This window comes from Tamandua tetradactyla, chromosome X (assembly GCF_023851605.1).
Source record: "Tamandua tetradactyla isolate mTamTet1 chromosome X, mTamTet1.pri, whole genome shotgun sequence".
Lineage (NCBI taxonomy): Eukaryota > Metazoa > Chordata > Mammalia > Pilosa > Myrmecophagidae > Tamandua > Tamandua tetradactyla.
This window is the reverse complement of record NC_135353.1, coordinates 23,353,689-23,380,728: the sequence shown is the minus strand read 5'-3', so window position 1 is coordinate 23,380,728 and position 27,040 is coordinate 23,353,689. Positions and strand designations below refer to the sequence as shown.

The window sequence follows — 27,040 nt, the reverse complement described above, 5'->3', positions numbered from 1 at the left end:
CAGCCAACTCAATGAGAGAATATATTTGGAAATCACATATCAGACAAACGTTTGATTTCCTGTATATACAAAGAAATCTTACAACTCAACAACAAAAGAACAAACAAACCAATTATAAAATAGGCTAAAGATATGAACAGGCAGTTTCTGAAGAGTAAATACAGATGACCCAAAAGCACATGAAGAGATGCTCATTTTCATTGGCTATAAGGGAAATGCAGATGAAGACCACAATGAGATACCACCTCACACCTATAAGAATGGCTGCTATTAAACAAACAGGAAACTATAAATATTGGAGAGGATGTGGAGAAACTAGAACACTTATGCACTGCTGGTGGGACTGTATAATGATGCAGCCACTATGGAAGACTGTTTGGCAGTTCCTTAGAAAACTAAATATTGAGTTGTCCTATGACCGAGCATTAGCACTACTTGGTATGTACCCAGAAGAGCTGAAAGCAATGACACAGACATTAGCACACCGATGTTCATAGCAGCATTATTCACAATCGTCAAAAGATGGAATCAAACCAAATGCCCCTCAACAGATGAATGGGTCAAGAAAATGTGGTGTATACATACGATGGAATATTATGCAGCAGTAAGACAAAATGATGTCCTGAAGCACATGACAAGATGGAGGAGCCTCGAGGACATAATGCCAAGTGAAATTAGCTAGAAACAAAAGAACAAATACTGTATGATTCCACTTTTATGATCAGCATAATGATATACTTAGTCTTATAATACAGAATATGGGGGACTTAGAGATACATAGAAGCTAGAGATGGGTGAACCGTTAGCTAATAGGGTTGAACTCCAATGTAAGGAAATAGATAGGAGTAAAGGTGGTTCTCTTGTGTGTCTATAAGTAATATTGCCAAATTGAAGATGAACAAGATTGAAAGGGGTTATATAGGCCTACGTGTCCCACTGATTCACACTAGAAATAGGAATTAGTCCTCACAAGAATTGCTTCAAAGATATGATTCATGTACAAAGAGTGTTTAAGTCCAGGGTCTGAGGGGAGAACTGCTATTTCATGCTTTGGGCTATGTTCAAAAGGAAACCATCAGCAGTACCACAGCAACAGCAGAGGTGAATAATGGGGGAAGGGACAAGAGTTAAGGGAGGTTTACATTTCCTATTTGGTGAGGGTGTGTTTATTGGTTTTCTTCCTCTTGGGAACTATGAAATTATCTAAAATTGAGAATGTTGATGGACTGTGGACTTTGGGCCCTCTACATGATGCCAAATGAATGCAGGTGGCTGAAGGATGCACTGCTGGAGAAGTAGAATGGCGAATGATGGTGCATACTTACGAATGAAGGTTGTGTGGCTACGAAAAGGAACAAAGTCATGAGGCATGCAACAATGTGAGTGAACATGTGGGGCATTTGGTGAGACAAAATATGCCAGAAACAGAAGAACAAGAATGGTATGGTCCTCTTTAGAAAATGCTTATAAGAAAACAGGGGCCTAGATTGTAAGCTTTTAGAGCAGACACATTAAGTCCAGAGTGGTGATTATTATTTCTGGATTTTGAGAGGCTGTTTTATCTGGAACTGAAATTTTCTGTAGTGCGTAATCTAATTCAACCTATCTGTATAGGTCATTGGAACAATTGAAACAGAGGGAGTATGCAACAAGAAAGAGGTCCTTTAATCCTGTATAGATTATTGTAATGCCTGGATACATTCTAGAGTATATTAAGCAGATAATCAAAAAAGTATTGGCAAAGTCCCCTGAGGGATGGGAGAAAAATATGGAACTATTAAACCTTACCATCAGGAAATCCCCTGATACAGTGTCAAACTTTAAGGATACCCAAATCAATAAGCCATGCCCTCGATCATGAGGCTTACTCTTGTGAAGCTTTTGTAGGTAGCAGAGAAGCTTAGACTACCTATAGGCATGCCCAAGAGTTACTTCTGGAGGACCTCTGTTGTTGCTCAGATGTGGCCCCAGTCTCTCTAAGTCCAACTCTGCAAGTGAAATCTTTGCCCTCCCCCTGTGTGGATGTGGATGTGACATGACATCCAGTGGTGAAAGTCTCCCTGGTGACATGGAAGATGACTCCTAGGGGATGAATCTAGACCTGGTACCATGGGATCAACAATTCCATCCTGACCAAAAGGGGGAAAAGAAGTGTAATTAATAAAGTATCAGTGGCAGAGAGTAAGTTCAAATAGAGTTGAGAGGCTACTCTGGAGGTTGCTCTTACACAAGCTTCAGATAGACCTTGCTACCTATCATAACCTGCCAACCCCCAACCAGGACCATTCCAGTCAATCTTAAAGAATACCTAGGGCAATATATAAGATTCTACAAGGGTTCCAGGCACGAGAGTAACTTTCCAGAAACCTACAACCTCCAGGTGGGTCTCTGGTCCAGATAAGTCCTGAAACCTAGCCCACCCTCTCCAGAACATCAGATAGTTCCATCTCCCTACCCCATATCAGTGACAGACCCTTCTAATATCAAAAATTTAGAATTTCCATAGCCCAAACAACCCCAAAGAGAGGTATGGAAAGATCAAAGATGATGGTGAAGTTATACGTAGAAGATAGGACTTAACAAATGAATATGAATTCTCAATCATTAAATTGATATCTCTTTTAGCCTCCATTATTTTGGAGCAGCTAGAAGTAAAAAGCTAAAATTGTGAAATTGTAACCTGTGTCAAAGTCTGAAATATGTTCTACAACTAATAGTGGTGCCGTGCTTTGAAATTTATCGCTTTTTTGTATATATGATATTTCTCACAAAAAAGAAGGAAAAAAGTTTACTGTGATGATAAAAAAGAAAAAAAAAACTTAGGTGGCATGTCAGAACAGTTCAGACTAGAAAGGACATTCATGGTTTCACTTAATTTAAACCAGCCCTAGATAGGACAAAGTATAAGTCTTCTCATTTGCTTTTTCAGTGGGGCAGCACATCATATAATTTAGAACAGGTAGGGTGCCTTGCTTAAATACAAATAGCATTTAATGTATTATTATGTGGGGGAATTTTAGATAAAACTGTAACTCTGTCAAATTTTGGTTGTATCTTCTGCTTTAATATTAAATAGCTCACTATTTAAATATATATATATATTAGGACAAAATTCGCTAGGAGAAATGGAGTGGAGATCATTTAAGGAGAAAAAAGTATGATGTAAAATTTCCAACCATTACAGATTTTAACCATGCATTGTTCTTGTTGTTGTGGTTTGCATGGGCAGGCACTGGGAATTGAACCTGGGTCTCCGGCATGGCAGGTGAGGACTCTGCCACTGAACCACCGTGGCCCGCCCTAATCGTGCATTTTTTATAAATGGTGGATGGTAGGTATGAAACTTCAATCATATTTACATTCAACTAGAATGATTCAAAAAAGTGATACAGCCATTTTATTTTTAAATAATAATCATTATCATATTCCAGAAATAATTTCCTTCATAATTCTTTAAACATTGGCTGAAAAATTTTAGATACCAATGTTAAAATATGTGAGGGGGTACACTAGTTTTCAAAATTATTTTAGGGAGCATATGAGCAAAAAAATTTGACGGCATCTGAGTTTATAACATGGCCAAGCTTGGACTTGAACCCATGTCTGCAGGATTCTAAAACTGTATGACACTGCCTCTGGAGACAAAGAAATATGTGAATGTTAGTCTTAATTAAACTCTATTCAGTTAAGAAATCATTTATTGGCTGTTTAATATGAACAAGTTCCTGTCTCAGTGCTACTGGGCATTGTTTTGGTTTATTAAACCTGCTGGAATGCAATATACCAGAAAAAATTGAGTTTTTCAAAGGGGATTTATTAGGTTACAAACTTACAGTTCTAAGTCCATGAATATGCCCAAATTAAGGCACCAAGAGTAATATACCTTCTCTGAGAAAAGGCCACTGACATCTCGGGTTCTTCTGTCACATGGAAAGCTCATGGCAACTGCTTATCCTTCTCTACAAAATGTCTCTGCATATTTCTCGCTTAGCTTCTCCTTTTCTCTTTCTAAACTCTCCTGGTTCTGAGCATTGTCTCCTTTTTTGATGACTCAAGCAAGGGGATTAAGACCCACCTTCAATGAACTGGGTCACATCTCCATGGAAATTACCTAAGCAAAAGTTCCCATTCACAACAGGTCTGCACCCACAAGAATGGATTAAAGGAACATGGCATTTTCTGGAGTGCAGGACAAATTCAAGCCAGCACATTCCACCCTGTGAAACCCCGAAAGACTTGTTCTTTCCATATGCAAAATATATTCATTCCATCACAATTTCGCAAACCCTTAAATCATTTCAGTAACAGTAAATAAGTACAAAGTCTTATCAAAATCAGTTATAGGTATGGTTTGTCCTAAGGCAAAATTCCCCTCCAGCTGTGGACCTGTGAAACTTGGAAGAAGTTATCTGTTTCCAAAATACAAAGGAGGGGCAGTATAGGGTAAACATTACTATTTTCAAAGGGAGAAATTGGAAGGAAAACAGGGGTCAAAGCTCCCAGACAGTTCTGAGAACCTTCAGGGGAAACTCTATTAGATTTCAAAATATGAGAGTCATCTACAGAAAGATGTTTTATCCTTGGGGGTTGAGAGAGAGACAGTCCCACACTCTCCAAGGGCTTATACAGTGGCCCTGCTCTCTCCAATCACTGGGGTGAGGGTTCTAACATTTGTAAGCATTAGGGAGACTGCCTTGTTCTTGGCCCCACCCTCCTCAAGCATCTGGATTGCACCCAGGCTCTCTGCCATCTCCAGGGCACTTTGTCAACCCATTCAGAACAGTGGGGTAGTAGCTAGGCTTTCCCCAACCCCTGGAGAATGTGTTCCACCCTCTCTGAGGCCTGGGGCATTCTTACTGAATAATTGGGTGGCCAAGCTCCCCTCAATTTTCCAGGCATCTGAGAGCCCTGAGGTGTTAACACTCTTCCTGAACAACAGGGCAGAAGGCTCTACAACCTCCCAGGAAAACTCACCCTTTACAATTGTATGGGTGGGTCTGCTCTCCTGGCCTGGGGTTGCTCAGCTCCAGACCTTAGCTTCCATAGATTTGCTCTTGAAGTCATTTTTCCTTCAATCTGTCCCTTTTTGACCAAGCTGGCAGCGGTTCCATTCATATAGATCTCACAATAAACTTATTGGTTTTGTATGCAGTATACAGGGGTCCAAACCACCAGAAAATAGACCTTCCACAAATCCTTTCTGGATAAGTCTATTTCCAATCTTGGCTTGTTCTGCCATGGATGGTTAAATTCTCACATCAGGCTCTATTCTCTGGAGACTTGCCTTCCATAAACTCAGAATTTCCCAAGCCATCTATTTCTGGTTTCTGTGTATCCAAGAGTTCCCTTTCCTCTTGCTTTTTACTATAAGCTTCAAAGACAAGTCAGGCTGCATTTTTCACATTTAATTCAGAAATCTCTTTAGCTATGAAAGTTCATTGCCTTCAAATTCTCCCATCCATCCAACATCAGTACTCAATTTCACTATATTCGCTGCCACTTTAAAACGAAGGGCACCTTCCTTCCAGTTTGCAATAACACATGTATCATTTCTGTCTAAAGCCTCATCAAAAGTATCTTTAAAGTCCATGTTTTTACCAACAGTCTTCAAAGCAATCTTTTTTTTTTTTTTCGCATGGCCAGGCTCCAGAAATTGAACCCGGGTCTCCAACATGGCAGGTGAGAATTCTGTCATTGTTTTCAAAGCAATCTATGTCTTGCCTATCAAGTGCCTCATGATTCTTCCAGAAACTTCCCCTTATCCATTTATAAAGCCATTCTAGCTTTTTGGTATCTCCAAATCACAGCACCCTACTTCTCTGGTACTGAAATCTGTTTCAGTATGCTAAAGCTGCCAGAATGCAATGTACCAGAAAATGATTGGCTTTTACAAAGGGGATTTTATTAGGTTACAAATTTACAGTTCTATGGCTATCAATATGTCCAAATTAAGGCATCAAGAGTAAGATACTGTGCTGGTTTGAAAGTATTATGTACAAAAGGTTGGCATCTTTTGATTGGATTATTTGCATGGAGATGTGACATGCCTAATTGTAGCTTTAACTTTTGATTAGATGGAGATGTGACTCCACCTATTCCTGGTGAGACTTGATTAGTTTACTGGAATCCTTTAAAAGAGAAAACACTTTGGAGAGAGAGTCAAAAACGACAGAGCCAACAAAAATGACAGAAGCCTCAGAGCCAACAGAGAGATGTAGATGCTTGAAGAACAGTTGCTTCAGAGGACAGAGACACGGATGTCTAGAGTTGCTGGAGCCCAGCGGACTGTCGCTGTGAGATGTTAAGCAAGCCAGAACCTGGAGAGAGCCAATGGAAGCCAAGAAATGAAAGCCAGCCCCAGAGAAACAAAGTGAGGAGACCCCACAGGAACAGAGGCTGAAAGCAAGGGAACCTAGCCACAAGGGACCAGCAGATGCCAGCCACATGACTTCCCAGATGATAGAGATGTTCTAGACCCACCAGCCTTTCTTGAGTGATGGTAACCTCTTGTTGGTGCCTTAATTTGGACACTTTCACTTCCTTAGAATTGCAAACTTGATACGTATTAAATTTCTCTTTATCAAAGCCATTCCAGTTCTGGTATATCACATTACAGCAGCTTGCAAACTAACACAGATACCTTCTCTGAGGAAAGGCTACTGGCATCTAGGGTTCCTTTCTCACATGGGAAGGCACATGGTGATGCCTGCTGGTCCTTCTCTCCATGCTTCTGGGATTTTCTCTCTTAGCTTCTCCCAGAGCATTTTCTTTCTCTAAACTCTCTCAGCTCTGAAGTCTCTCCAAAAATGTCTCTCTCTTAAAGAAGTCCAGCAGAGGGATTACTTGAATGGGCTGGGTCACATCTCCATGGAAACAACCTAATCAAAAGGACTCACCCACAACAGGTCTACACCTACAGGAATGGATTAAAAGAACATGGCATTTTCTTGGGGTACATAACAGTTTCAAACCATCACAGGTGTATAATGGTAACTAACACATCCTTACCTTCAAGGAACTGAAAATTATATAGGAGACATAAGCTGTCTTCACAACATATTTACTAGAAGACTAAATGTAATAAGGGTAAGAGATGCTTATGAAAAGTGCTATGAGAGGAAGGAGAGAATACTTTTAGCTGGAGTATCAGAGGACAGCTTGAGCAGATTATGGCATTAGACAGATTTCTCTCTCTCTCTCTCTCTCTCTCTCTCTTTTTTTTTTTTTTTTGCATGGGCAGGCACTGGGAATCGAATCCAGGTCTCCAGCATGGCAGGCAAGAACTCTGTCTGCTAAGCCACTGTGGCCTGCCCGAAAGGTCTCTTTTAAATGGGTAGAATTTAAACTATGGGAGGAGAGGTGAGTGAGAGAATGTTAGGGAGAATTCACTCGTTCACTCATTTATTCAAGTTTAATAAATGGGCCTTTAAAACTATCCCGATTGGAGCATTCCTATAAACCCTAAAGAATACCCAGGGCTCTATCTGAGACTCTATAAAAGTTTCACTGACTAAATTTATATTTCAGAAACCTAAAACCTCCAGATGGTTCCTAAGCCAGATAAGCTCTGAAACCCAGAGGTACAGTCTCTTTAAGAGCATCAACTAGTTGTATCCGCTTACCCCATAATGTCAACACCCCTTTCAACATGAAGAAGTTAAAATGGTCATTGCCCAAACATCCCTAAAGATTGGGGGAAGGATCAAAGGAGAATGAGGAGTTACAACAGAGAAGTTAGGATTTAACAACTGAGTATGACTGCTGAATCATTATATTGATATTTCTTTTTAGTCTCCAGTGTCTTACTGCATCTAGAAGGAAATACCTGAAATTATGGAACTGTAACACATAGCATACTTTGAAATTTGTACTATAACTTTGTTAAAAGTACTTGGAAATGTATCATTTTTTCTCTAAATGTTATGTTTCACAATAAAAAATGTTTAAAAAACAAAAAATGGTGCTAAATATACTCAAAGAGATAAGGGAAAACATGGACAAAGAATTGAAGGAAATCAGAAACACAATAGATAAACACAAAGAATGTCAATGAGGTGATGAAAATAATGAAAAAGAACCAAAAAAAAAAAAATATCCTGGTTGGAATAAACAAATTCTAAAAAAGATTTGGAGACAAAAAATAAATAAATAATAGGGGAGGTGGGGGGATGGGATGTTTTGCGTGTTCTTTTTCACTTTTATTTTTACTTTTATTCTTATTTTTACTTTTCGGAGTAATGAAAATGTTCAAATACTGATTGTGATGATGACTGCACAGCTATAGGAAGATACTGTGAACCACTGATTGTACAATTTGGATGATTATATGGTATGCTGGTTTGAAAGGATTATGTACCTAGAAGAGTCATGTTTTAATCCTGATCCAATCTTGTGGGAGTAACTATTTTTTTTACTCTCTATTCAATGATGTAGGTTGGAATCTTTTGATTATCTCCATAGAGATGTGACACACCCAATTGTGGGTATTAACTTTTTGATAGATGGAGATGTGACTCCACCCATTCCAGGTGGGTCTTGATTAGTTTACTGGAATTCTAAAAAGAGGAGGCATTTTGGAGAGAGGAACGGAGCCACAAGAATCATGAGAGCCCACGCAACCAGAGACTTTTGTAGATGAAGAAGGAAAACACCCCTGGGTGAGCTTCATGAGACAAGAAGCCTGGAGAGAAAGCTAGAAGATGTTACCATGTTTGCCATGGGCCTTTCCAGTTGAGAGAGAAACCCTGAATGTCATCAGCCTTCTTGAATCAACATATCTTTCCCTGGATGCCTTAGATTGGACACTTCTATAGCCTTGCTTTAATTTGGACAGTTTTACAGTCTTACAACTGTAAACTATATTGAGAGGCTTTACAAAAAAGAAAAAGAACTGTAAACTAGCAATTTAATAACTTCCCCTTTTTAAAAGCCATTCTGTTTTTGGTATTTCACATTCTGGCAGCTAGCAAACTGGAATATATGGTATGTGAATATATAGTATATCTCAATAAAATTGCATTAAAAAACACTTGGGAGACAACTAGGATATTCTGTATCCTGATTGAATACTTGCTGATATTAAGGAATTTTAGTTAACTTATTTTAGGGATGATAATGATATTTCACTTACATTTTTTTAAAAAAAGAGTCTTTAAGTTATAGCAGCATATTCTGAAGAGTTTCTGGACGGAATGATATAATGCCTTGGGTTTGCTTTAAAATACTTCAGTGCATGATGAGAGGAATGGGTGGCGGGAATACACATGAACCAAGTTTGGTTTTGTGTTAACTGTTGAAACTGGGTGTTGGGGACATTGTAGCTAATCATATTATTTTCTCTATTTTATATATGTCTGAAGTTTACTATAATAAAATAGTAACAAAGGAAATAATAATTTAGTGCCTATAATAAAATAGTAACAAAGGAAATAATAATTTAGTGCCTATCATGTTCCAAGAAACTGGAGGTATAAACAGGAAAGATTTATTACTGTTCTCAAGGAGGCTATGATCTGGTGGGGGAAATAGACACACAAAATCATCTGATATACAAACAATTGCCTGTGTATTCACAGTATGAATCAGGTGACATGGGACCGAATAATTCTGCCTGAGTTGGTCAGGCATGACTTCAAAGAGAAGGTGAGGTTTGACTCTTTCAGAAGAACTTTTAGGGCTTGGGGGTCTAATAGAGGTGAAGAAGAAGGAGTCAAAGACAAATGAAGTTTTATCTTGGGCATTTGGGTAGGGAGCATGCCATTAACAGAAGCAGGGAATATAGGAAGAGAAAAGGACAGGGTGGGAATAAGGAAGGGGGAGTTCAGCTTTGGGCCTACTGAGGTTTAAATACCTGTGAGATGCAGAGATGTCCAAGAAGTTGAGGCTGTGTTCCAGGCAGAAGGAAATGTCATAACAAAAGCTTAGAGATGGGCTGTGCAGAACGTGTTTCAAGATCTTCCTAGGGCCCAGGGTGGGAAGAGGTGGGAGATAAGGCAGCCTGAGGAGGTAGATGTGCTGAAAAAGGCCTTATGTTGGGAGTTGTGTTGGGCTCCACTGCTGCCGGGACGTTTGATGATCACGAAATGGAGCAACCATCCTTAGGTTTGAGGCCCCTTGTAGAAGGAGACATTCAATGCTTAGGAACAGGGTTCTATTGAGAGAGAAAAGCCATTGAGATGAAGGTCATCACAGCACCTTCATGGTGCTCACCTCACTTTGGATGACTGTAGGATGAAAGTCATTTGGATTTGGATTGTGTGCTCTGAAGCTACACTGTTTGGTTTTATAGCCTGGCCAAAGTTGCTCAAACTCTTTGAAACTTGGTTTCCTCATCTGCAAAATGGAGATAATAATAGTATCTAATGTGAGAGCAAATAAAATGATGCACATAATAGCTTAGATTTATTAGTCCTAATGGTACTTTTTGAGAAGGCAAAAGGCTTGATTATTTCACGTGGGCCGATAAATGCTCCATATTTCCTTCCAAATTGTTGTAAATTCCTTGGAAATGAAAGACCCATCTCCTCATGTCTATGACCTTGGTCAAACAAACAAAAATGAAAAAGTCAGATCTGAGTTCATGTCATCTGATTTTAGTCTATTTAATTTCTCTTTGCTTCTTAACACTGAAAGGATTACCAAAATGTAGCACAGAAGTTCGCAGTTTGGTCAACCCCTTTCCTTTAGTCCATTTTCTTTATTCTGCAACACAAGTCACAGTCCCCTACATGCTTTAAATGGAACAGTATGTTTCCATGACCCACAAAAGTTGTGTCCAAATCCAAGGAGACAAAGCGTTAGGAACATTCAGGGCTGGCACTGGGTGCAGATGAAGCAAGATCGAGTGGGAGATCGTGCAGCATGGCTTGCACTTAGCAACATTGTAAATGTTTGCAGAAGGGAGGAAAGGAGGAAAGAAGTGGGGGAGGTAAAAAGGAAAGAAATTGGCAGGTAGAAGGAGGAAAAGAAAGAAGGAAGGAGGAGGGAAAGTAGGAACAAAGAGGAAGAAAAAAAGGCCTAGAAGGAATGAACCACAACTAACATTGATTGAGTGCCAAAAGGTGGCCAGAAAGTTCCCTAGAAGAGGGCCCTTTGCTAGCACCTTCCATCTTAGGTGCCTCTAGGCTGTTTGGTTTGGATTCCGGGCAGGCTTATATTCCGTGGGCGCTGTGCTGGAGTGGGGCAGATCTGCTTTCTTGTATTTGAGCAAGTGCGAAAAGTGTTGGCAATCAAACCCACTACACCTTACTAGTCGGGGAACCTCGCTTCCCATCCAGGTGGGCCAAAATTAAGTCTTCTGTGGTTTCAGAATGAGAAAAAGGAAGGTCCACATCCCTGAAGCCAGGGGGAGAGAAGGGGGCTTTTCAGGGGTTATGCTGCTGGTTCTCTTGTAAAAGAGGACACCTGCCAGTTTCATGTCTAAGGGTAAAGAAGAGTCATCAGACCCTGCTTGATCTATACCTCTGGAAACCCCTCTCCCCATCAGCATCTGCACCCATGTTTTGCCCTACAGTGGAGAGCGCCTTTCCACCCATCAAGAGCCAATCCTCCCCATGGACTCCAGCTCTCATTCCACCTGGCCTTAGCAGGGACTTAACTCTTTTAGTAAGCCCTTCTCTCCCCTGCATCACGGATACCATTCCACTGTTCACAAACCTGCTCTCATCTCTTAAAATGAAAAGGGAGAATGAAACTTTCCTTTGTCCCTCCAGTTTCATTCTATTACTGTTCCTCTTCACACTGAACTTTCTCAAAAGAGTTGTCTACCCTAGGCTGTCTTTACTTCATCAACTCCAATTCCCTCTTCAACCCGGTTGCATCAAATCCTTCCACTTCCCTCCACCGGCACCATCCTAATCTAAACTACCATTGGCTTTGGTCAGGGCTATTTCAAAAGCCTCCTCTTAACTAGTCTCCCTGTTTCGACTCTTACTTCCCTCTGAACCATTGTCTAGACAGTAGCCAAGGTGGTCTCTGAGAAATATAAGTCAGATATGGAATACTATTCAGCAATAAAAAGAGCAAACTATTGATATGCGCAACAACCTTGGATGACTCTCAAGGGAATTCAGCTGAGTGAAAAAAGCCAATCCTGAAAGATTACATACCGTATGATTCCACTTCTTCAACATTCTACAACAGACAAAATTATAGAAATGGAGGACAGATTAGTGGTTGCCAATGACTGGGAACTGAAGATGGCAGTAGCTATAAAAGGGGCAACAGTAACGATGACCTTTTAATGATGGAACTGTTTTGTATCCTGACTGTGGCGGTGGATAAGTGAATTTACAGACATAATAATACTGTACAGAGCGAAATCCAAACATACACATACGACTGAATACAAGTATAACTGAGGAAACCTGAATATTGATGGATTGTACCGATAATATCCTACTTGTGAACTTGGACTATAGTTTTGCATTGGGGAACCTGGGTAAAGGGTACACCAGATCTCTCTGTATTATTTCTTACAAACACATGCAAATCTACAATTACTCCAAAAAGAAAAATGTTGTTAAAAATATATACAAATCAGATTATGCCATGCCCCCCACCCCCACCCCGTGTAAAGCCATTCAGTGGCTCCCCACTGACTCTGGAATAAAATGGAAACTCCTGCCCAGGAACTACAATGCTGCTGACGATCTGGTCACTGCCAACGTGGGCAACCTTATAATATGCTGCTCTCCCCAAATCTCCTGGCACCAGTCACAATCACCACGGTTTAGTTCCAAGGCATCAAGGGTTGCCTCCTTCTTCCAGCTTCCGTACCTCTGTTCCCTCTTTCTGGAAGCTTTTTCTCTTGCTCTTCATATGGTTGCTTCTTTCATAACTATCAGGGCCCAGCTAAATGCCATCTCCTCCTTTCCTAACCATGCCAATTTGCAACTTCTTTTCCTGCACAGGCCTTATCCAAGATTTAATTATTTCCTCACTTGGTTATTGTCTGTCCCAACCCCCAGCTCCCAGTCAGGGTGGACAGCGGCTGCATGACTGCGCCTTATCTCCAACACCTGGCACAGTGCTTGACAAACGGTGAGGACTCAGTCAACTGAATGTTGAGCGAATGAATGAGTCGCCACAGGCCATTTTGCCATCAGTGCTTTCTGAGTGAGGTAAAGCCCTCTGGGTCACGGCATTGGGCTTATGGATGGAGCCCCCTCCGCTCCCTCCAGCTTATTACTTAGGTAAGGGGTCGCCAGCGTATCCTGCGGCGCCACTCGCAACACCGGGTTGCGCAATCCCGAGTCGAGGACGGGGGCGACTCGGACCCAGGCGGCTCTGCAGGAAGAGCGCAGGTTAGCCGAGGCCCCTGGTGAGCTGAGCTCAACTCTCTTTGTTGCTCCCACCCCCACCACCCCCCGCCCTCGCCGCGACTGCCCGCAGTGACTCGTGATTCCCCGGAAGCCTCGAAGGCCCGTTGCCGTACGCGACGCCCCCAGCCCGCCCCTCTTCTCCGCTTTCAGGCCCGAGGCGGCCCTCCAGGGGAGCGCTCGCCACCGCCTCCCCGCAGCCACCTTCCCCGCGTGCCCGCGCCTCGCAGACGGCGGGGCTGCTCCCTAGGAGTGGACACGCGGCCTCGCGGGGTGCGTGCGGCCCTGCCCTCGCCCCCGCCCCCCTGCCCCCTGGCCGACTACCCCCCACCGCGGCCGCGGGAGAGCAGAGAGCCCCGGCTGCGCGCGCCCCGCCCCGGGCCAGCCGCGCCCGCCCCCGCGCGCGCGCTCACCCCCGCCACCTCCCCCGCGCGCGCGCCCCTCCCGCGCCCTACATCCACCACCCGGCGAGGGGGCTCAGTCCGCAGCCGCCGCGCCGCCGCCTCGGCTTCGGTGCAGGCAGCGGCCGCCGGCCAGACAGCTGCGCGGAGGAGCATCCCCAAGCAGTAAGCCCTCTTTCTCTCCGCGTGTGCGTGCGTGAGTGCCTCCCGCCTGCCCGGTCCCGCGTCCCGGGGGAGCGGCTGCCCTCGTGCCCCGCCGCGGCGCGGGAGGGGAGCCAGAGCTGCCGGGCTGCTCCTCAACAGCCCCGGCTGCCCGGCCTCCCCGGGCTGGGTACCTGCGGCCTCGGGCCTTGGCTGCCTGGCCGGGGGTGGGGGTGGGGGGCCGCACTGTGTCGGCGCGGTGCGGGTTGAGGGACTGTGCGGTCCCCTCGGGTGCGTGCCTCGGCCTCCGCCCGGCTTTCTCCCCTGGGGTGGTGGTGGGCGGTGGAGATGGGAAGCCACTGAGGAGGGAGTGGGGTTGGAGGTGGGGGGGTGGGAACGAAATGGGGGCTCTCCCCGCCTTTCCTCCGTGGGAATGGTGGGTGGGGGCGAGTATGGGGTGGGTGAAGGGGGAGGCTTGATTTTTCTCAACAAGGAAGGCGGGCAGTGGGGGTGGGGCGAGGTGGGGCGAGGTGGGGGCACCTTTTGGTTTTCTCCACACGGAGGGCGGGGGCTGGTGGAGAGTGGGTGGAGGTGAAGTGGGGAGGGGGCTCCCCTTGGCTTTTCTCTTCAGGGATGGCGGGGACTGGGGAGGATGTGAGTTGGGGGGGCTCGCCTTGGTCCTCTCAGTGGGGATAGGAGGCAGGGGAGGGGGACTCGCCTTGCTTTTCTATACCGAGATGCTGGGGGGGTGTTGGAGGAGTGTGGGGGGGTGCAAGTGGGAAGGGCCCTCTGAGCGGCTCTCTATGGGGATGGAGGGGGGATGGAGTTGGCAAGTAGGGGTGGGGAGAGTGGGGGATTTCAGCTTCCGCGGGGAGCCAAGGGAAGCAAGAGGAAGGTTCCATCGCAGGGGTTGAGCCTTAGAACGTGGGTTTTCAAAAGTACAGGGTGTGACCTTTCCGTCTCAAAAAGCGTGAAATCCCTACAAGGTGCAGTCTGTTGTAGGCTCCAGGAGAGAGGATTTTGCTTTCGAAGTTTCCCTTTCTCTTCCATTCCTCACGGCCTTTTCCCAGTCATTTAGGACTAGATAGAGGTTTGAAAGTCAGCAAGGCTAAGGACAAGGCTGTGTGGTTCGTGTTCAGTGCTATATTATTTTCTGCCTTTGGGAATGTGCGGGTTTCTCAGGTTTTGTTTTGATTGCCCTTTACAATAAAAACCCTGTACTAGGGAGACCCCTTGGGAAAAGAAGAGGTTTATTAAGGGAACTCCAGGTTTGGTTTTTGAATTTCCAGAAGGGCAAGAGAGAAGTCATTGTAGCATTTTGCTTGGCTTTCAGAAGGGTAGAAATAGTAGAATAAACGTACATCTTTGCTGGAATTTCCCTATATTCATTTAAATTATTCCACTGGGATTATCTGAGCCCCCTTTGATTTGAATTTGGAATGGATCCAGTTTTGCTAATTGGAGCCATCGTTTCGTAATTGCCCGTGATTCTTCTCTGGGTTATCAAATCTATGACAAGCCTATAGAACAGCAGGAATAATTTTTTTTTCGTCATCTTGATTGACAGTGTTAATGTAAGTTTTATGTTGTTCTTTTGGAAATGTGAATTTGCAGAATAGGACAAGTTTAAATTATGGGTCCCTTGGAATTTTGCAAAACCTTTCCCTCCCCAGCTCTCCAGACACGGATGGTCCCCATTCTTGATGCTGAAACCTTCCTTGCAAGGGCTTCTGGGATGGTAGCTTTGCCTTTGGAAAATCATGCTCATGTTTGTTTAAGAAGAATACATATTAAAAAGGCATTGACTTTAATGTGGCGAGGCTATAGTGCTTTCCCATTTTGGTTACATAAGGTTCCAATCTAGTCTTTACCTTCAGTCCTTAAAAATGCTTATTTAACATTTTTAGGAGCAAATATAATCTTTATGCAACAGGAAATTGGTCAGATTGTTAGGCCATGATTTGAGCAAACCACTCACAATAAGTACCTAGTCTTAAGAGGACTGTATAGATTCTGTAACCATATATGGTTTTTGAAATTCCAACTTACCATTTCCATATTTAATTTTTGGAGAAGGAAAATATTTTGTTTCAACCAAATCTAGATTTTTGAGTGACACTTTAGCAAAGTTTTTGTGTTTGTGGTTTAAATTGGTAAACTTCCTATAGAATACCAGTGCTGTGGAGTTAATTTAATATATATTAAACTAATGGACCACTTAAATAAGATAATTAAATACAAACAAGTGTCTGTAGTTAACAGTAAGATTGTAATATTCTTTCAGTAATTATAACAAAGGAAATATACAAGAACTAAATGTCAATTAGAGGAGGATGTAGGGGAAGGGTATGGGAGTTCTTTTCCTTTCTTTTCTTCTTTCTTTTTGGAAGAAATGGAAATGTTTCCATATAGATTGTGGTGATGAATGCATAACTATGTGCTATCGATTGTATACTTAGGATGGATTGTATGTATATGAATAAAACTGCTTAAAAAAGAAAAAAAATAAGATAATTATTCATTTAATGAAAGTGTTAAACTGGAAATGGTTAAGTGAAAATAGAAATTTTTTTGGTCTCCAAAATTGACTCAGAAGTACTTATTTCCATTATTGTATGTACCATTTTTATGTTAATATGATATGCTTGGGGGACAATCTGAAAATAGTATTTTTATAATACAGTTCAAGCCTGATTTTTTCCCCCTCTCTCTCCCTCTCAGGAGTGCAAAGTTGAGAGTGGTAAAATCTTTTACAGAGACACGTGTTGTTTGATAGTAAATATTAAGTTTCTCTCTATACAAAAGGAATAAATGGAGTCATTTACCTGGTTTTTTGAGAACCTGTTGTTTGTCCTGTGGGACTAGAAGTAAAAAGATGAAGACATTTTAGAAACTAATGAAAGAATGATGAAATATCTTCCTAAATATTCTTCAGGATTTTGTGAATATCCATTTGGAAAATATTTTGTAAGTCAAGCCTCTGTGTGAGAAACTGACCCTCCCCTAGAAAGTTTGACACTGAAAAAATAACAGTTTGTTGAATGAATAGCAGTTAATCTTCTGAGACTGATCCCTGTTTTCCTGCTCTCCACCTCTGGGATCCATTCTTCCCAACACTCCTTCCTTGGCTTTTATAACCTTGGGGGAGTGGAACAAATGTGCTTGCTTGAACTTTAGGCCTTATCTCTTTGCTTGCTTTCCCTAACTTTTGCCTGAAATTTTTTTTTTGGTAATTGAACTTTCCAGTTGTTTGCATTTGGGGTAAAAGGAAGTAGACTGTAATTATTTTCCTTTAAGCCTTTGAAAGATTTTTTTTCTTTCAGCTCCTGTTGGACGAGAGCACAGAAAGGTTTTTGTTATTCTTTTTGTCAATAGAGTACTTAATTAAGCAGAATATATGACCATTCATTTATTTAGCAAACATTTTCTGCCTTACCTCCTCTGTTGGAAACTCTGTGCTAAGTATGGAGGTACACAGTGGATTAAAAAATGGTTTCCACCTAGTCATTTAAATGAAAAATAGACATTGAATTTCTTGTGAATAATCTCAAGAGTTGTCCAGCGTCTCTTGGACATTAACATTGTATTTTATGTAAGTGAAACACGCTTCAACCACGCAAACAATGGAGTTGTTTCTTTCCAGTGGATTAGTCACTTCATAAATTCTATCTCACCTTCCCAGCTAAGGCATACTTTTTTTTTCATTTTTTTGTAATAACGTGGTTTCTCAGTCATCTTTTTTTTTTTTTGAAGATAAATTTTATGCAACATCAAGAGCACATAGATTTCTTGATGTTTTAACTTGGCTTTAGTATCACTGCATAAAGTGAAAAGTGGATAGCCAGCATCCCTTCCTGTGATGTAGAGCAACTTCTGATTCCAGATTGGGCAAAAAAAAAAATTTAATTTTCTGTGGTCAAGTTTGAATTATGGTTAATAATGGATGCTGGAAACCCAGAAGAGTGGGATAATACTGAATAGTATCTCGAATAAACCTTTGGCCTTCTGTAGCGTTACCCCACGAGATCGTGGCAGTTTTGCCTCTCAGAGGACATTTATCAAGGTCTGGAGACAGTTTTGGTTATCACAACTAGGGGTGGGGTGGGGAGGGATGGGGCGGCGCACTACTGGCATCTAGTGGGTAGAGGCCAGGAATGCTGCTGATCATCCTCCAGTGCACAGGTCAACCCCCCAGAATAAAGAATCATCCAGCCTCAAATGTCATTAAGTGCTGAGGTTGATGTAATTAACTTCTGGAGGGTAGAGAACAATAACAGTGTCTTGCTGTGACTCTCAGGAGTTGACTGTGCTCACTTTACTAGTCTTCAGCGGCTAGTTCCTATACACTGACTTAACTAATTGGAAGAATAATAACAGTTAACCTTTTAGGTACTCTGCATCAGAGGCTTATCTCCATTATGTAGTCTCTTCATTTTATAAGTAAGGCACCAGGCTCAGAGAGGTAAAAACTTGTCCTAGCTTTCCCCACTGGCAAAGGGTGGAAGTAGAAATCAAAATTAAGATTGTTTTACTCCTCCAAAGCTCACGGTTTTGACCACAACATCATACGTTTTCTCTTGCAGCATGCTCCATTCAAAAACCTGCTTTGAAAAATGACAAATTATGACATTTCCTGTGTACCATTGAGCTTGCTTGAGGATAATTAAAACCATGACTTGAATTTGATCATACTTGGGGAAAGTGACAAGGAGTAAGGGTGATAGGAGACCCAACATGAATTGAATACCCATTACAATTTCAGAAAGTAGCTATTCGAATTTATACCCATGTTCTAATTTGATTCTCATAGCAGCTCTGCAAAGTAGGTCTAATGAGAAGAACCAGAGAGGTTAGCTGAGTAAGTTGTCTAAGATTGCACAATTAATAAGCAGCAGAGTTGGGATTCATGTTCCACGATGAAGCCAGTCTCCTTGCTGCTTGCTCTAAAGGTTGGGAATTGGGATTGAAGGGGATGAGCTGGAGAGAAGAGAGTAACTAGTTCTGGATGAAAAATAATTTCAGAAATAGCTGTAGTAAACAGTGGACTATCTGTATGCAGAAAATGGAGAGGTGAATTGTACCTTCGTCGGATGGTGAGAATTGAATTCGGCATGGCATTTGTTCTAGAGATCTACCCAGATCAAGACTGATTGGAATTTTGGATAACTTCACTTTCTGTCGTATCCGAATTTTTCAAACAGTGGTTTGATAACCGTGAAACTGGAAATTACCTAATTATGTTTAAATCCTTTCAGTAGCTCACTTTCTGCTTTTCTTAGGACTGTTGCATAGAACTTGGTAATGACGGCATTTGGTCTTCTCATCTTTTTCCGCAATTTAAACATTTGTGTTTGCGATGGAAGTTGTCTTATAATAAACGTCATCAGATTCATGCTTGTGCTTTCCATATGGGGGTGTGTGTTTTGTTTTGACAGCTAAATATTTATTTTAACTTTTGATGTGTTGTGTTGGAGAACATAAAAAGAGGAAAAATAAAAAAACAGCTCAATAGCAATCATATTTAGTCTGGCAAGCATTTTGTGTGTGTGTGTGTGTGTGTGTGTGTGTGTGTGTGTGTGTGTGTGGGCATAAGAAGGACCTCATGTTTCATTTCATTTACTTTAAATTGCAAAGGAATTTTAACCATGATTTCCAAGGGCCAGGATGCTGGGGAAAAAAATGTTACTTAAATAAAATGCATGTTTCGATTTCCACATAGGACATTGAACCATAGATTCTGATTACAATAATATGTCCTTATCAGTGGCTAAGGAAGTTCAAATAGAATCAAGAGGCTGTCTTGGAGGTTACTCTGATGCAAGCTTCAGCTAGATATTGCTAATTGCCATGGTTTGCCAAACCCCAACTTACATTATTCTTGTTAGCCCTAAAGAACACCCAGGGCTCTATCTGAGATTCTACAAAAATTCCATGCACAGAGATTACTATTCAGAAACCTACAACCTCCAGATGGTTCCTAAGCCAGAGAAATCCTGAAATGCTAAGGGCCCAGCCTCTTCAGAACATCAACTAGTTCCACCCTCCTATTATTAACAGCCCCTTCCAACAGGAAAAAGTTAGAATGGAGAGAGCCCAAATACCCGTAAATATTGGGAGAAAGATCAAAGGAGAAGGAGAAGTTATACCAGAGAAGATAGGATTTAACAAATGACTATGGCTGCTGATTCATTATATTGTTATTTCTTTTGGTTTAGTCTCCTGTGTCTTGGAGCACCTATGAGGAAAAACTTGAATTTTTGGAACTGTAACCCATACCAAAATCTGAAATCTGTTCTGTAACTACTTGTTAAACAATGTGCTCTGAAATTGCTTTTTTATATATATATTTCATAATAAAAAATATTTTTTAAAAAGTAAATCAAATAATAGTATTTTTCCCCTTAAAACACTAAAATGCTTCCCCCTTCTTGCAGAGTAAAAGTCACAGTCTTTAAAAATAATAATAATAAGGTCTTGATTGTGACAATAGCAATCAGCCACTCATGTAATCAACCACTGTGTGTAGACATGCATGGTGTCCCCTCTGATTTATCCCTCCTCTCTATTGATTTTCGAGTAGATTTGAGATCTGCTAAGACTTGCAAAGCACAATAATCTATTCAAAAATAGAATTTTTTGAAAAGAATGGCACTTTTGTGGTTGGAAAATTTATAAAATACCAAGAAGCCTAAAGAAGAAAAATCAGTCATAATCCACCACCCAGAAACAAATGATACTATTTTGAATTTCTTTAATGTGCGATAATTGTTTGGACCGTGAGCTCAAGTCCATTGCAAATTCTCCAACTTACAGATGTAGTCTAAATGATAGTTTACAAACTTTACCAAAAGATTTTCTGCATTTTGCTGGATCTCTGGATAGAAGTCATGATCATAATGACTGAAATGGGAGAGGCCAGCTGTAATGGTTCACACATCCCCCCCATTTCATTTTACAGATGAGGAAACTGAGGCTCAGTGAGGTTAAGCCTCTGGTCCAACGTCATACGGCATGTTTGTCGGAGTTCCAGTCTGAATCTTTAGGTCTTCTCCATATGGTAACTATTTTCTAATGAAAAACTCTTCCCAGAGTCAAGAACTTTCTGGTGGCCTGTCCCTCCAAATAACAAGCTTTTATGGTAAAAAAAAAAATTAACCATATACTAAAGCATATCGAAAGGTCAATATTTCCTAATTTCAGAAAATGATGGAAACATTTTTGAACCATACAGGCAGCTTTATGTATTATTTACTTTATTCAAACGGAACATTAGTGATGGGGAAGCTGTTGCATCAACATCTGACCCTGGTTTGCTTTCCCCTGTCCCCTGGGACAAGAACCAAGAGGTGGTATGTATAATGACAGAAAAATTTTTTAAATGGCTTTAGGAGTCTTTAGGGCTGGTAGCCTGAAAGACCACATTGCTTCATGAAAGTATTTTTGTATGTGTCCTTTTTAGAATTAAATAGGGTTGAAATTGTGGGAAGGAGACGTTAAAGACTGTATCTGATAGGAAGTTAAAAAATTGAAGCAAATGGTGGCCGTATGGCTTCATTTAAATACACATGTATGTGTGTATACGCGCGCGCGCGCACACACACACACACACAGGATTGTTATTTTAATCTGGCACTATTCAAAATTAAGTTCTTTAGCCTTTCTCTCTTTCTTTCCCTGCCCCTCTTCATTTCTTTGTGTAGCTGTGTGATTCACTCTTTGTGTCTCCCTTGCATGCATGTTTTTAGGGAGGGTCCGTTTGACTCTGCCCACTTTGCTTTTCCCCAGCTCTCACGGCATCCACAACCCTCTATCACATTTATCCACAATTGCATCTTTCTATTATCAGTTGCCTTTGCCGGTTTTGGAATTACCCCAATGTGGACTGGGCTAGGTCCGTTTTTCATCTTAGGATGGGCAGGGAAGCTGATCTCCAGGGCAGGTATGGGGTGAGAAGAGCTGATATGGCCCTACACAGAAATGCCATCGACAGAATAGAATTAAACAAAATACCTACAGAGACGTCAGTCGGCTTCATATACATGTAAACCTGTGAACACAGTATTATCCCTTCTGGGCAGCCAGGGCCCCAGCAAATACTAAAGCCACTTGAAAATAATGAGTATGGATGCTCATTGCCAAGGGCTTACTATGTGAACAAATGAGAAAATTGTACCCTTGCCTAGGGGTGTGTTTTTAAGTCGTTTTTTGCTACTGCTCCTCATTATTGCCTGCTAATGAATATGTGCGTTGTCAGTAAGAGGCCAGCTCTTCCCAGCTTCCTGTAGTACGCTGTATATTTTTCTTCTAAAAATGGATTTTCCTCCACTGAGATTTCCCTGTATCTCATTCTTTAACTACTGTGAATAAATTACACAGATAGAAGACGTATGTGTTCTTTTCTTAGTGCAGTGAAACTTAGGAAAAAGAATGATCAACAAATAAGAATGATCAACAGTAAGTCTTTGTTGGCAGTATTTTACTTCCTGTAGAATTTGTATTTTATTTACCCACATAGAAACTCTCTGGGTGTTATACATATTCTAAGGCATAAAATTGGTCTACAGACATCCTAATCACAAGAATTTATAGTATCCACAGGTTTTTAAATTTACTTTTGAATACTCGGAAATGATAGCCGGGAAAGCCAGGAATGCAGAGGTTTTGTTGTCAAGGTTGTTTTGAAAGGGACAGTACAAAACTAAATGTCTATACTTGATTAATTAATAAGTCTTCTCATTCTCTTTCAATTTTCAAGTATGGATAAGGCTGCTTGACTCCTGTCAAATTTGAAATGTGTGATTTATTCAGAGACATTAAGGGTTGGTTTGTCAGTGAACCTCTGCCAATTCTGGTTTTACACATAATTCTTATTTAAAAAGCTGATTGCTCTCCATATTTGCCTATAGACGTAATCCCTCATTTACGCATGCGTCTGGCCAGGTGGACTGAACTAACAGGTTTCCACTGAGGTTTCTCAGAGAATAAAGTGCAAACAGACACATGCACACACAGACACACACACAAATTATATCGTACAAAAATTTTACATCATTAAGCCATAGTAGTGCATTTAGACATTTGAATTAACAAAATTTATGTTTTTCAACAGTTTCTAAGGACTACCTGTAAATGATTGTAGTTTCAAACACTTAAAAGGGTAAAATTGATTAAATTTCTCAGCCTAAAAGCTTTTTAGAAACTAAAGAGGTACATTTTGTTTTTTGTTTTTTACTTTTTTTTATTGTGTAACATATATGCAAAGCATAGAAAGAAAAAAGCAGTAGTTTTCAAAGCACTTTTCAACAAGCAGTTACAGGACAGATCCCAGAGTTTGTTGTGGGCTACTATACCATCATCTCAGAGTTTTCCTTCTAGCTGCTCCAGAATATAGGAGGCTAGAAGGAATAAATATTTTTTTTATCATTACAATTGACTTTTTTTATTTCTGAAAAATAACATATATACAAAAAAGCAATAAATTTCAAAGCACAGCACAACAATTGTAGAACAGATTTCAGAGTTTGGTAGGGGTTATGGTTCCACCATTTTAGGTTTTTCCTTCTAGTTGCTCTAAGGTACTGGAGACTGAAAGAAATATCAGTATAATGATTCAGCACTCATACGCATTTGTTAAACCCTACCTTCTCTGTATAACTCCACCATCACCTTTGATCCTTCTCCAACTCTTTAGGGGTATTTGGGCTATGCCCATGCTAACTTTTTCATGTTGGAAGGGCTGTCAATAATAAGGGGTGGTAGGGAGATGGAACTAGCTGATGTTCTGAAGAGGCTGACCCCTCTAGGTTTCAGGACTTACCTGGTCCAGGACCCATCTGTAAGTTGTAGGTTTTGGAGAAATACCCTATTGCTTGGAACCTTTGTAGAATCTTATAAAATGCCCTAGGTGTTCTTTAGGATTGGCTGGAATGGTTTTGGTTGGGGTTTGGCAAGAGAACCACTTTTTAAACTTAGATTTGAAAATTTGTGAATGTATCTGTATCCAAAGACAAAATTTATATGTGAAACACAATTTCTTTCTCTACTTTCTTGTCATTTTTTTCAATTAGAGAAGTTGTAGGTTTACAGAAAAATCATGTATAAAATACAGTTCCTACATACTACCCAACATCTTGCATTAGTGTGGTACATTTGTTAACATTGATGAAAGAACATTTTTATCATTGTACTATTAACCAGAGTTAATGATTTACATTAGGATTCCGTGTTGTGCAATCCTGTGGGGTTTTTTTCTTTTTTTTTTTTTGTATACTGTATGGCAGGGTCCCATTTCATTATTTTTCCATCTGAGTATCCCGTTATGCAGCACCATGTGTTTGGTTGATTGGTTGGTTTTATTTGTTTTTTGGGGAAGTGTATGGACCGGGAAGTGAACCCGGGTCTCTCGCATGGCGGGTGAGAAGTCTATCCCTGAACTCCCCTTGCACCCCTAATCCTATGAATTTTTAAAACAATTTTATTCTAGTAACATATATGTAACCTAAAATTTCCCTCCTCTACTTTTAAGATAAAATCATATCAATTTACTAGAACCGTTTCCTGCTTGCCTAAAGATGAATACTTAAAAATTTTGCCTGCAAATAAACTACAGCATACTTATTAAATGAACTCATTACTTACTTGGATCAAAGGAAAATTACAGCCAAGAAAAGAAATAGTTCTGATAAAACGGAGAAGCAGTATATGTTCTTCTGAAATAGTTACAATGAGATGTCAAATCTTCCAAGAACAGAAAAATAAAATAACCTGAACTTTGTACTTATTCATCAAGTAAAAATAAAAGATTGTAACTGAATATTTGGCACTTATATCTGTACCTCTAGCTGTTGTGTGTGTATGTATGTATATGCTAATTACATAGGAATAACCCTTGAGCCTTCTGAAAGATTTGACACAGGTTTTAAAGGGAATTTTCTGGGCACAGGAGTACCATCTTTGTGTGCTAAATGCTAAATATTACTTTCTCATTGATACATTCAGTTGAATGAATAATTGCTAGGCAATTTAAGGTATTGAGTATTGCGATGCAATTTTTTGGGTATAATCTTGGAGGCTGTTTTTCTTACTTTTCATTTTGTGGTCATATAATTTTTTCAGACTCCTTTCAAGTCTGAAGGCATATTGGAGGTTTAGGAGTTATGAAAGACTATTTTTCTGATGAAGTTGAATATATTTGCAGAACTGTGTTATGACATTCTTTGAAACCATGAAGCATTAAAAATAAATGCATGATTTATGGTATAATAGTCATAAGAAACTTCTTTTTACAAGGCTAAAGCGGTTAAAATTACCTTGAGGTAAGGCTGTTGTTACTCAGAATGTCCTGTGAAGGTATTTAAAACCCTCTTTTTATGTTTGGGTTTTAGAAATGCAAAGAAGATATCAGGTATTTTTTACTAACTTATAAGTTAAGGCTCAATGTTTGTTTTTAAGTGCTTGTAAAATATGAGCAGCATTTCTTCCTTGAGTGATATAACTTACATGTTAGGGCCCTAAAAAAGTGGAAGGAGGAGCTCCTTAGAGAGCTGTCAGATACTGCTAAACACCGTATCTGATTGCACAGTAGTTGTCCATGGACAGGTCAGTGTGAGCATTGGACTGGCATTTTCCTTGTCTGCTGTCACCTGGAGTAGCATTCCATCTTTGGGGTAGAGCAGAGCGCCCGACTTGACTAGTTCCCTGCCCCACAACCCAATGAGCCCTTTGTGCTCCTTGTATTTGTGCTGTTGACAAGCCACAGTGACTGTTGGAGAGCTCATGCCAATTCCTTGAGCCAATATCCAGGTCAGAGTTTGATTGCTTTGGACCAAAGGCCATTATATGGCTTGGAGAAATATAGACTGAACCCCAGAACTCCATGTAGTTGCTCACTCTGGCCAACTCCACAGTAAACCCAAGTGAAATGATTACATTTTTGAAGATACCATTGTACATGGTTCCTGTCTATTGGAGCTGGGTAATTGTGAAGAGCAACTACAAGTATGTATTGGTATTCTGAGTTGGCTGGGAAAACAGGACATTCTATGGTAGGAGGTGGTAAATTAACTGGGGTTGGGAGATCAGATCTGAGAGGGATATTGCAGTTGAGAAGCAGATGATGTGGTGATGTTGAAGTCACTGGAGGATGTGGCTCTTCGGGGAGCATTTCCATCTGGGTCTGTGCTAAGACCCAGGTGAAGAACTTCATGACAGTGATCTGAAACACATCCTAATAAAGACAGGAGTTGGCTTTAGAGTTCACCTCTAACTGAGCAAACTTTTTTTTGTATATTGGAAGTAATCGATATATGGATCTGTTCTCTGTAATCATTGTCACACTAATTCGGTTGCCAAGACAATCTGTTGCTTGATGCCTGTGGCAAAACCTAATGTTGGCACAACCCAAGCGTTCCTTTTAGTTCCCTTTGCCATGGAGACCAAGTGCTGCCACTGAATTGATTTTGCAGCAATTCTGCCATTGTAAAGATGGCAAAAGAAACTGTCTGACCAGATCATAACGTGTTTGTTTCACAGATACAGACAGGCTAACCCAGTCATGTGGCATAGTACCTTTCCAGAGGCTTCCAGTTATGCTACCTGGCTAGTGCACCTCTCACACCCTGCTGCTCACCCAACTGCTTCTTGCTACCCTCTGGCCCCTGTCAGTCTCACACCACCACCCCCACATTTCCTCTTCACACTGAACGCAAGTACTTTGGAATTTTCCATTCAGGAATAAAGAAGGACCTCAGCACACAAAATTTGGGAGGACCCCTGGCCTAAATATTCAAACTACCAGAGTGATGTGCTTTCTTATTCTCTACCTGCCAGACGTTTATTGCTGCTGGGGTTTGTTAGGTATAAAATCAGGCTCCCGGTACTTTGTAAACATTTTCTGAAGTACAGCTTGGAAAGTTGAATTTTATCACCTTATAAATGGAGTTGTTGTTCCTGCCATTTTTAAAACGCCCATAAATTTTTTATTTGCTTATTATTGTCCCTGTAGCAGATAATGTCAGCATTCATGCTGACATGTGCAGTTTACTTTATGGTGAACTGAATGGTGCAGGGCTACCCAATTGCCAAAGCAAAAGGTAGCGTGGTTCACAGAGTGCCACACCCAGCTTATCAAAAGTGGGGGAATGAGTACTTCATAAAATGAGATCAACAGATTGAGTGCTT

At 41.0% G+C, this 27,040-nt stretch overlaps 1 protein-coding gene across 1 annotated transcript in view; it reads left to right on the top strand.

Annotated features, from left to right (window-relative positions):
* Window positions 1–13,766: 13,766 nt before the first annotated feature.
* FHL1 (four and a half LIM domains 1) overlaps window positions 13,767–27,040 on the top strand; it is a 59,396-nt gene continuing 46,122 nt past the window's right edge. Inside the window, exon 1 of the mRNA XM_077144771.1 lies at window positions 13,767–13,885. The gene's annotated coding sequence lies outside the window, so the exon portion shown is untranslated. The remainder of the gene's footprint in view (window positions 13,886–27,040) is intronic.